We start from the raw sequence: 11,395 nt of genomic DNA on the forward strand, positions 1-11,395 counted from the left end.
CAGCAAAATACATGGAAACAGTGTATACAAGTGCAAGTGCAGATACAATGCATAGACACACTAGTCAAAGTCTAATTTACATACAGAGCAATACAGCAAAATGAAGCAGTTAATGCAAATACAGAGCAGCAATACAGAGCAGCACAGCAAAATGCAGCAGTTAATGCAAATGCAATACAGAGCAGCAATACAGAGCAGCACAGCAAAATGCAGCAGCTAAGGCAAATGCAATACAGAGCAATACACATATTAACACAAAGCAATAACCTTTTTCTATTTTCATTAGATGTTGATTTATTGTGACAGGAAACCCAAAACAACAAAAGCACACAGAAAACAACACTCATCACCACTAACACCCCCTTCAGCTTACACACAAACTCACCATCACTGCCATCACAACTGCTAAATTACTCCGCAGCAATCATTGGTCCTCAGGAACACGGTTCCCAGGTGCCTCCAAAAAATCCTCCTGCCTGACGAAAACCCCGGTCCCTGGACGGTCTGCGCCCAAACTTTGGTGATGAATGTTGCCTCGCAGACCGACCGGGACCCGGGAAAAAAAAACCCAGCCGGGGGAAAAAAAAAAAAAAACCCCCAGCTGGGGATTTTTTATTCTAAATTTAAAAATGAATTACAAAACCTGAAAAGCAAAAGTCATATAAGGTTACAACCCTTCAACACACACATACACACACACACACACCTCCTTCAGCTTACACACAAACCCACACTGACTCACACCTCAACTGCTCTGCTAACCCCCGGCACGCATTCGCGCCGCTCCTCGGGAACGCGGTTCCCGGGAGCCTCCAAAAAAATCCTCCTGCCTGACGAAAACCCCGGTCCCTGGACGGTCTGCGCCCAAACTTTGGTGATGAATGTTGCCTCGCAGACCGACCGGGACCCGGGAAAAAAAAACCCAGCCGGGGGGAAAAAAAAAAAAAACCCCCCCGGCTGGGGATTTTTTATTCTAAATTTAAAAATTATTTGAAAAACCTGAAAAGCAAAAGTCATATAAGGTTACAACCCTTCAACACACACATACACACACACACACACACACCTCCTTCAGCTTACACACAAACCCACACTGACTCACACCTCAACTGCTCTGCTAACCCCCGGCACGCATTCGCGCCGCTCCTCGGGAACGCGGTTCCCGGGAGCCTCCAAAAAAATCCTCCTGCCTGACGAAAACCCCGGTCCCTGGACGGTCTGCGCCCAAACTTTGGTGATGAATGTTGCCTCGCAGACCGACCGGGACCCGGGAAAAAAAAAACCCAGCCGGGGGGAAAAAAAAAAAACCCCCCCGGCTGGGGATTTTTTATTCTAAATTTAAAAATTATTTGAAAAACCTGAAAAGCAAAAGTCATATAAGGTTACAACCCTTCAACACACACATACACACACACACACACACACCTCCTTCAGCTTACACACAAACCCACACTGACTCACACCTCAACTGCTCTGCTAACCCCCGGCACGCATTCGCGCCTCTCCTCGGGAACGCGGTTCCCGGGAGCCTCCAAAAAATCCTCCTGCCTGACAAAAACCCCGGTCCCTGGATGGTCTGTGCCCAAACTTTGGCAATGAACGTCGCCTCTCAGACCGACCGGGACCGAGGAAAAAAAAACCCAGCCGGGGGGGAAAAAAAAAACCCCCCCCGCTGGGGATTTTTTATTCTAAATTTAAAAATGAATTACAAAACCTGAAAAGCAAAAGTCACATACACAAGGTTAAAACTAGTCAGCATGTGCTCACACACACAGAGACGAGTGGACACAGACACACACAGTCATGTGCTCTCACACAGGCTCACACACTCTTCCTGCTTACAGGCTCGCTATGGCCCTTACTCAAGATGCTGAAGAACGTGCTTCGACGCGTCTTCTGGCTGCCACTCCTTGACGTCGAATGGTAGATTCTGGGGAAATCGGTAGCCTCGAGGACCTGTGAGACGACAGGAATTGGTCAACTTGTGGCTGACAGCTAGGAATTTTCCCCACTCTGGACCAATAAATTTTCTACCCAATATGCCATAAAAGACAGATGAACAGTAAAGTTTTTACAACTGTTCTACCTAACTATGACTACATGCCAGGGCAGGGCAGCTCCAATCATAAGTGGTATATTATAAGTACATAGAATATAAGCAAACGCATACAGTGCAAGTGTACATACAGTGTAAGTAGACACAATACAAGCCGACACAGGTACACGCAATATAAGTATATACAATATAAGCCTATACAATACAAGCCAACACAGGTACACGCAATATAAGTATATACAATATAAGCCTATACAATATAAGCCAACAAAGGTACATGCAATATAGCTACACACAATACAAGCCAACACAGGTACACGCAATATAAGTATATACAATATAAGCCTATACAATATAAGCCAACAAAGGTACATGCAATATAGCTACACACAATACAAGCCAACACAGGTACACGCAATATAAGTATATACAATATAAGCCTATACAATATAAGCCAACAAAGGTACATGCAATATAGCTACACACAATACAAGCCAACATAGGTACACACAATATAAGCCAAGACTTGAGATAACTCTGTGGAAGATTAATTGTTGGGCCCCATAGCCTTTGAGAAGATGGAACCTACAGAACAACTGCAGTCACTTGAGGAGGGTGTAAGACGCTCCCTCTAGAAGTCCAAGATAATGGCATGGAAAAAAAAGCACTACCAAAGCTGGTAGTGAGAAGGAAGATGGATGAGAAAATCTTGTAATCCTTTCCTGTCTCAAAGAGTAAAAATGTAAAGATGCTAGAATAAGCTATATCTGGGAAGGAATGTGAGTAAAATACTGCCTATATGGCACAAAATAGTGCCTGTAAAGCATCAAGATGTAACAAAGGCCTATGACACGGAAGACAATAGACACAGACTACATAACACGGATGACACAACATAGACACGGATGGCATAACAGAGACACGAGTAAACTGCCTAGCACTTTCAACTTATGGACCCGAGATTCGTAGCGCAAGATGAGCCAGAGGCCGATGATGCCAAAGGAAAGAAAGCCCTATGATGATGGCACGTGATGATGAAACGTAACTCCTTAAAAGAAGTTAGTGCCAAAGCAGTTAAGAGGATGCTCGAGAGGCTCAGCGAGCCTAGAGAAGGAAGCCGACTGCCGGGTGACCGTGGCCGTAGCTCCGGACCTGAAGGCGAGCTCCTCGGGGAAAAGATCCGTGACGACGTCGAATTGAGGAAGGCAGACGACGCAAAGTTCCCGAGAACGTGGAGATGGGTTGGAACTGCCCTGCCCGGCAAAGGCTCTGGTGAGGCTGAGGAGAAACCCTCTCCCTTTACTTCCAGAGAGCCTGTCCCGATACAGACCTCTCCGCTAAGCTGACATGAAATTGCCCCCTGTGATAGTAAAGGTTTTTCCCCTTCTCCAAACCACTGGCCCCGACACTTAGCTTTTGGAAGAGGAGCGGACAAAATCCATCCTCGGTCGCACGTGGACGTTGAGATGTTCTCCGCGTGTGCTTCGGTGTTGCTGTTTCTAAGCTTTGGGTAAGAGCCTCCTCAGGGTACCTAAGACAAAACAGAAAAGGTGACTATTGCCCTCAACAACAGTAATCCCCGGGACTCCTCCGCACCACTCCCCCGGCTCACCTCAAATCTTGATTTGACTCCGGAGGCTGGCCAGAAGATACCTGCAAAGAGAAAAGGTACATACTTAGCATGCTGCTTCATAACATTCACCTATGAGTCAGCCTGCCTAAACGCCGACTCACCTGCCCTCCTCTGTTCCTTGGCGTACCTAGGGCAGCAACAGCACCTGCAAAGTAACAAAGCAGAAAAGCATGCTGAGATACTGTGAAAACACAACCTCCCAAATCTGACAAATATGCCACACCGATACCTTAAGCTCGCACCCACCTGGCACAGATATGCTCGGCTAGGATAGATTGCAAGCGGACCACCTAAAATTAAAAAAAAAAAAGAGATGCTTAAAGCTGCACCAGAAACTGAGACCTCAGCAATAACAATTGCTTCTGTACACTAGTCAATGCTCACCTCGCCCACTTGGCCTTGACTGCTGCTCTCGGCTTTAACTTCCTAAAAAGAGAGACAAAGAACAATGCTGTAACAGCCACCATTTATGCTTCCTCTACAGAAACAAGTAGTGCCTCACCTGCTTGGGGGAAACCCCTCATCCGGGATGGGGCCCTCTGGCACACATTTAATCCATCTGAATCTGAAAAAAGGTTAGGACAAGAGTCAAACTGTTGCAGGATAACTTAAGAGCTCCAGATATCTTGTGTCCATCTACAAATCCCATCTAGAGTCCAACTACACCCCACATTACAAACTTCAAGTCCCCGGGACTTCTCCTATTGCACCGGGCTACGCGGCAGGGCAGCGCAGCTCCGGCACAAATGTGTGTGCTGACACCCGTGACACGGGACGTGACAGACGACGGGGACGCGACATGGACAGAAATCTCCTGGCAAGGAAAATGGCTGTGAGGACTGAGAGAATGCAAAAGGAGATGACCGAGGTGAAACTGATGGTGGGCTGATGAGGCTCAGAGAACACTGGAGGTAAAAGATGCTAACTGAATGATTTATTCCAAGAACTGCAAAGATGGATGCCCGAGAATCCTACGGCCAGAAGCCTGTACCTGCCCTCACATTCTTACAAGTCCTAGTCCGCCATAATGGATCCTGGCGGGGTATAGCTGTCCATACAGCTCAGAACAAGACCTGAAAAAACAGCTGACTGGATGCTTATAAAAAGAGATGAGAGTCTGAGCTCCCAAGTCAAAAGTTCTATGGCATGGGTGCCAGGCCAAGGAACGCTGAGAGCACAGATGCTAAGACTGGTGCCAAGGTTTCTGGTAGGCCCCTCAAAGGGCTAAGATAAAAGACATGAGACAGCTAAACAAGACATAATGCACAACAGACAAGTGACACAATACACACCGGGACTGCTCTGCCCTGCTCACCTCAGCACAGTGATCAAAAGTGAGATTTTGCTTTTAGGGGGCCTAAGGGGCCACTTCTTGGCTACCCTCGTCTCCATAGCCAACTCAAAACCTCCCCCATCCCAGGAGTGCCGACCCAGCACCTCGCTTTCATTCCCTCTGTGGGTCGTGGCCCTCTACTTATCTCTCGGACATCTGGGGATGCCGGTCCGTGTTGGGTGCGAAGAAAGGCCGCCTTGCCGGCTGGGAAGTTGTGCTGTCACCGGGCTGTTGTCTCTTAGACAGCTATATTAAAGAAAACCAAACATCAACGCCTGACCTTGGCACCACATCGGCCAAAACCACACAAGTCTGCTACTCACCGTTCTCCTAAGAAGGCCTGGCACCTCGTAACCATAACCCTCTGCCACAGATGTAATTCATCTGCACCTGAAAGAAAGGTAGAACATATGTCAAACACATGCACGATAACTCAAAAGCTGCAAACACCTTATGTCAACCTAGGAATAGCATCTAGAGTCCAAGTACAGCCCACATTACAACTTTCAACTCCCCGGGGCTTCTCCTATTACACTAGGCTATGCGGCAGGGCAGAGCAGCTCCGGCACAAATGTGTGTGCTGACACCCGTGACACGGGACACGACAAACAATGGGCACAAGACACAGACAGAAATCTCTAGGCAAGAAGGATGACTGCGAGGACTGAGAAGATGCCAAATGAGATGACCAAGGTAAGACAGACCGATGGCGAGCTGATAAGGCTCAGAGTGCCCTGGAGAAGGAAGATGCTAAACTGAACGTTTTAGTCCAAGAACTGCAAAGATGAATGCACAGGAGCCCTACGGTCAGAAGCCTCTACCTGCCCTCACATTCTTACAAGTCCTAATCCACCATAGGAGAACCTTGCAGGGTGCAGCTGTCCATACAGCTCAGAACAAGACCTGAAAAGACATCTGACTGGATGCTTACAAAGAGTTGCAATTCTGATGCCTGTCTGAGCTCCCGAGTCAAAAGTTTTATGGCCTGGGTGCCGGGCCAAAGAAACGTGGAGATCGTGGCTGCTAAGAATACTGCCGAGGTTTCTGATAGGCCCCTCAAAGGGCTAAGATAAAAGACATGAGACACCCAACCAAGACATAACGCACGGTAGACAAGTGACACGATACACACCGGGACTGCTCTGCCCTGTGCACCTCAGCACTGTGATCCAAAGTGAGACTTTGCTTTTAGGGGGCCTAAGGGGCCAATTCTTGGCTACTCTCATCTCCAGAGCCAACTCAAGACCTCCCCTCCCCGATCCCAGGAGTCCCAACCCAGCACCTTGCTTTCATCCCCTCTGTGGGTCGGAGCCCTCTACTTATCTCTCGGACATCTGGGGATGCCGGTCCGTGTTGGGTGCGAAGAAAGGCCGGCTCGCCGGCTGGGAAGGGCCTGCTGGCACCAGGCTGGTGTCTCTTAGACAGCTATATTAAAGAAAACCAAACATCAGTGCCTGATCTTGGCAGCCCGTCGGCCAAAACCCCACAAGTCTGCTACTCACCCTTCTCCTAAGAAGGCCCGGCTCCTCAGGTGGCACGCTTCGGGAACGCTCGGAGGCCAACGCCGTCGTCGTGGGGTACACCTGGGTTAAGAAGACAGGAGGCGATGTGGCATTGCTGAAAACTGACTGGACCCTTGGTCCTCCTCCCTACTTCCCTGACTCACCGCAACTCCTCGGTGGTTCCTGACTGCTACCCGGAAGACAGGGCTCATCAGGGTGAAAAATTCGGTCCGTCGGCCGGGTGGGGATGGGAGCTTGGCGTGCTCCGAGTGGATTGCCTAAGGCACAAAAACGAGAATGGAGACTTAGACTTGCCCCCTTGGAATTCAGACCTCAGCAACAAGAAAGGCTACTGCTCACCTTGCTCTCTTGAACTTGACTGCTGGGATCCAGCTATACTTCCTAAAAATAAAGACCAAAAACAGCGCTGTAATAGGGTCACACTTGACACTCCCCCTGCACAGACAAATGGTGACTGACCTGCTATGGGGAACCCCCTCACCCGGGATGGGGTGCTCTGCCATGGATGCAATGCATCTGCACCTGAAAGAAAGTTAGAACATATGTCAAACACCTGCAGGATAACTCAAAAGATACAAACACCTTAGGTCAATATAGGAATAGCATCTAGAGTCCAAGTACAGCCCACATTACAACCTTCAACTCCCCGGGGCTTCTCCTATTACACCAGGCTATGTGGCAGGGCAGAGCAGCTCCGGCACAAATGTGTGTGCTGACACCCGTGACACGGGACAGACAGGACGTGACAAACAATGGGCACACAACACAGACAGAAATCTCTGGGCAAGAAGGATGACTGCAAGGACTGAGAAGATGCCAAATGAGATGACCGAGGTGAGACCGATGGCAAGCTGACAAGGCTCAGAAAACACTGAAGGAAGAAGATGCTAACTGAATGATTTATTCCAAGAACTGCAAAGATGGATGCCCGAGAATCCTACGGTCAGAAGCCTCTACCTGCCCTCACGTTCTTACAAGTCCAAGTCTGCCTTAATGGATCCTGGCGGGACATAGCTGTCCATACAGCTCAGAACAAGACCTGAAAAGACAGCTGACCGGATGCTTCTAAAGAGACAAGAGAGTCTGATGCCTGTCTGAGCTCCCGAGTCAAAAGTTCTATGGCATGGGTGCCAGGCCAAGGAATGCAGAGATCACAGATGCTAACAATGATGCCAGGGTTTCTGACAGGCCCCACCAAGGCCTAAGGTAAAAGACATGACATATGCAAACAACACATAATACACAAAAGACAAGGGACACAATACACACTGGGACTGCTCTGCCCTGCACACCTCAGCGCTGTGATGAAAAGTCAGGCTTTCCTTTTATGGGGCCTAAGGTGCCGCTTCATGGACACCCCCCACCTCCAAAGCAGACTCAAAAACCCCTCCCAGTAATTCCCAAACCAGCACCCTGCTTTCATTCCCTCTGTGGGTCGTGGCCCTCTACTTATCTCTCGGACATCTGGGGATGCCGGTCTCCGGTGCGAAGAAAGGCCACTTCGTCAGCTGGGAAGGTCCTGCTGTCACCGGGCTGTTGTCTCTTAGACAGCTGTATTAAAGAAAACCAAACATCAGTGCCCGATCTTGGCAGCCCATCGGCCAAAACCCCACAAGTCTGCTACTCACCCATGCTCCTAAGAATGCTCAGCTGCTCGGGCCGCACGCTTCGGGCACGCTCGGAGACCGAGGCTGTCGTCACAGGGGGTGCCTGGGTTAAGAGGAGAGGAGGTGATTTGGCATGGCTGAAACCTGAGTGGAACCTGGCTCCTCCTCCCTACTTCGCCTACTCACTGCAACTCCTCGGCAGCTGCTGAAGGTCACCTGGATGGCACCTTTAAATAGAGTTCAGGGTTTCATCACCAGGTCCTGTAATGCATCCGCAGGGCTCACACGTGCAGGGAACCCGGTGCATCGGCCGGCTGGTGACGGGGGCTTGGCAGGCTCCAAGTGGATTGCCTAAAGCACAAAAAAGAGAATGGAAGCTTAGAGCAGCACCAGAAACTGAGACTGGAGCAATAACAGCTACTTCTCTCCACTGCTCACCTTGACTGCTGGTATCCAGACTTAGTTCCTAAAAAGAAAGAAAGAACAGAGCTGTAACAGAGTCACCACATACACTTCTGTTGCAGAGACAAATGGTGCCTCACCTGCTCAGGGGAAACCACTCACCCGGGATGGGGCCCTCTGGCACACATTTAATCCATCTGAATCTGAAAAAAGGTTAGGACAAGAGTCAAACTGTTGCAGGATAACTTAAGAGCTCCAGATATCTTGTGTCCATCTAGAGTCCAACTACACCCCGCATTACAAACTTCAAGTCCCCGGGACTTCTCCTATTGCACCAGGCTATGTGGCAGGGCAGAGCAGCTCCGGCACAAATGTGTGTGCTGACACCCGTGACACGGGACGGGACGTGACAAACAACGGGAACACGACACGGACAGAAATCTCCTGGCAAGGAAAATGGCTGCGAGGACTGAGAAGATGCAAAAGGAGATGACCGAGGTGAAACCGATGGTGAGCTGATGAGGCTCAGAGAAACCTGGAGGAAGAAGATGCTAACTGAATGATTTATTCCAAGAACTGCAAAGATGGATGCCCAAGAATCATACAGCCAGAAGCCTCTACCTGCCCTCATGTTCTTTCGCGTCCTAGTCCGCCATAATGGATCCTGGCGGGACATAGCTGTCCATACAGCTCAGAACAAGACCTGAAAAGACAGCTGACCGGATGCTTCTAAAGAGACAAGAGAGTCTGATGCCTGTCTGAGCTCCCGAGTCAAAAGTTCTATGGCATGGGTGCCAGGCCAAGGAATGCAGAGATCACAGATGCTAACAATGATGCCAGGGTTTCTGACAGGCCCCACCAAGGCCTAAGGTAAAAGACATGACATATGCAAACAACACATAATACACAAAAGACAAGGGACACGATACACACCGGGACTGCTCTGCCCTGCACACCTCAGCACTGTGATGAAAAGTCAGGCTTTCCTTTTATGGGGCCTAAGGTGTCCGCTTCATGGACACCCCCATCTCCAAAGAAGACTCAAAAACCCCTCCCGGTGGGTCCCTACCCTGCGCCCCGCTTTCATCCCCTCTGTGGGTTGTAGCCCTCTACTTATCTCTCAGACATCTGGGGATGCCGGTCTGTGTCAGGTGCAAAAGAAGGCAGACGCAACATCTGGGAAGTTCCTGCTGGCACTGTTGTTCAACAACTCCCTGTTGTTTCTTAGTCAACTACATGAAAGAAATCCAAATATCAATGCATGATCTCTGCAGCACACTGGCCAAAACCCAACAATTCTGCTACTCACCGTTCTCCTAAGAATGCCTGGCTCCTGGGGCCGCACCCTTCGGCTGCGCTCCGAGGTTGATGCCATTGTCACGGGGTAAGCCTGGGTTAAAAGGAGACGAGGTCATGTGGCATTGCTGAAACCTGAGTGGACCCTAGCTCCTCCTCCCTACTTCCCCGACTCACCGTGACTCCTGACTCCTCGGCCCGTGCCCAAGGCTACCCTGGTGACACCTTTATATAGAAAAGGCAGAGGCTTCATCAACGAGTCCCGTGATTCTTCCGCAGGGCTCGAGAGAGCGGCACACCCGGTGCGTCTGCCGGTTGGTGACTGGGGCTCGGCGTACTCCGAGTGGATTGCCTAAAGCGCAGAAACAGGAACGGATGCTTAGAGTTGCACCGGAAAGTGAGACTGGAGCAATAACAACTAACTGCTTCTGTACGCTACTCAATGCTCACCTTGCCCACCTCATCTTGACTGCTGATATCCAGCTTTACCTCCTGAAAAGAAAAAGAACAGTGCTGTAACAAAGTCACACTTTACACTCCCCCTGCAGAGACAAACGGTGACTGACCTGCTCGGGGGAACCTCCTCACTCGGGATGGGTGGATGGATTTTGCCCTGGATTTTATCCTTCTGCGTCTGAAAGAAAGTGAGGACAAAAGTCAAAGGGCTGTGGGATAACTTCACAGCTCCAAATATCTTCTGTCTATCTAGGAATATCATCTAGAGTCTGGCAACACCCCACAAACTGCAAGTCCATGGGACTTGTCCTGTTGCAGCAGGCTATGCGGCAGGGCAGGGCAGAGCAGCTCCGGCACAAATATGTGCAGACACCCGTGACACGGAACGTGACAAACAGGGGGACAACAAACAACACATTATGCTTGTGGTGAGGGTCTCGAGGGGAAAAGGCAAAAGGGACCCCAAAGACACGCTAGGTAACATGGTACACCGGACAACACGACGTGGACCGGAACTGTTCTGCGCTGCCTGCCTGAAAGCTGCCGTCAAAAGTAGAGCCTCTCCCTTTAGATGTCCTAAGAGGCCCCTTGGAGAAGATTGCTTTTCCCTCTGCTAATTTTTAAATCTGTCCCAGGAACTCCCAACCCACTACTCTCCCATCATCCCATCTCCAGGCCGTGGCCCTGACTTATCTTTTGGATGATCGGTGATGTGGATCCACGTTGCGCCTGAAATGAGTCTGCCTCGGAGGGCCCCGTGATCGCCTGTTAGCCTCTTGGTCAGCTACAATAAAGAAAAACAAAACCAAAGTATGAGTACAGAGGTATGTGGGCCAAATCCCAGCAAGTCAGCTACTTGCCCTCTCCTGAGTGTGCCTGGCTCCTTCAGGCTCCTGCTTCATCCTGATTCCAAGGCTATGGCCATTATTGTGAGTGGCACCTGGGTTAGAGAAAGGCAAAGTGAAATGGCATTCCTGTGAGTGCAGTGGATGACCTTGTGTGCTGTAAGACGTGCGAATGCCTCTGCTCGGCTTCTAAAAGGCCTTGGGTGGGGGGCTCAAATAAACACCCTTTCTCACCCTGCTGCCT

At 49.9% G+C, this 11,395-nt stretch overlaps 3 long non-coding RNA genes across 3 annotated transcripts; all 3 read right to left on the reverse strand.

The window, feature by feature from the left end:
- Positions 1–654: 654 nt before the first annotated feature.
- On the reverse strand, positions 655–4,209 carry LOC143693171 (uncharacterized). The gene is made up of 6 exons (XR_013180683.1): positions 4,074–4,209; positions 3,936–3,979; positions 3,791–3,834; positions 3,669–3,709; positions 3,209–3,587; positions 655–1,956 (listed from the first exon to the last, which is right to left on the reverse strand). It is a non-coding gene; the product is annotated as an uncharacterized LOC143693171 (long non-coding RNA).
- A 981-nt stretch (positions 4,210–5,190) lies between these two features.
- LOC143693172 (uncharacterized) lies at positions 5,191–7,105 on the reverse strand. Its single transcript, XR_013180684.1, has 6 exons — positions 7,005–7,105; positions 6,885–6,926; positions 6,689–6,802; positions 6,525–6,605; positions 5,346–6,447; positions 5,191–5,268 (listed from the first exon to the last, which is right to left on the reverse strand). It is a non-coding gene; the product is annotated as an uncharacterized LOC143693172 (long non-coding RNA).
- A 2,630-nt stretch (positions 7,106–9,735) lies between these two features.
- On the reverse strand, positions 9,736–11,072 carry LOC143693170 (uncharacterized). The gene is made up of 5 exons (XR_013180682.1): positions 10,417–11,072; positions 10,301–10,342; positions 10,028–10,202; positions 9,864–9,944; positions 9,736–9,786 (listed from the first exon to the last, which is right to left on the reverse strand). It is a non-coding gene; the product is annotated as an uncharacterized LOC143693170 (long non-coding RNA).
- Positions 11,073–11,395: the final 323 nt, after the last annotated feature.

The sequence above is a fragment of the Agelaius phoeniceus genome, unplaced genomic scaffold (assembly GCF_051311805.1).
Source record: "Agelaius phoeniceus isolate bAgePho1 unplaced genomic scaffold, bAgePho1.hap1 Scaffold_359, whole genome shotgun sequence".
NCBI lineage: Eukaryota > Metazoa > Chordata > Aves > Passeriformes > Icteridae > Agelaius > Agelaius phoeniceus.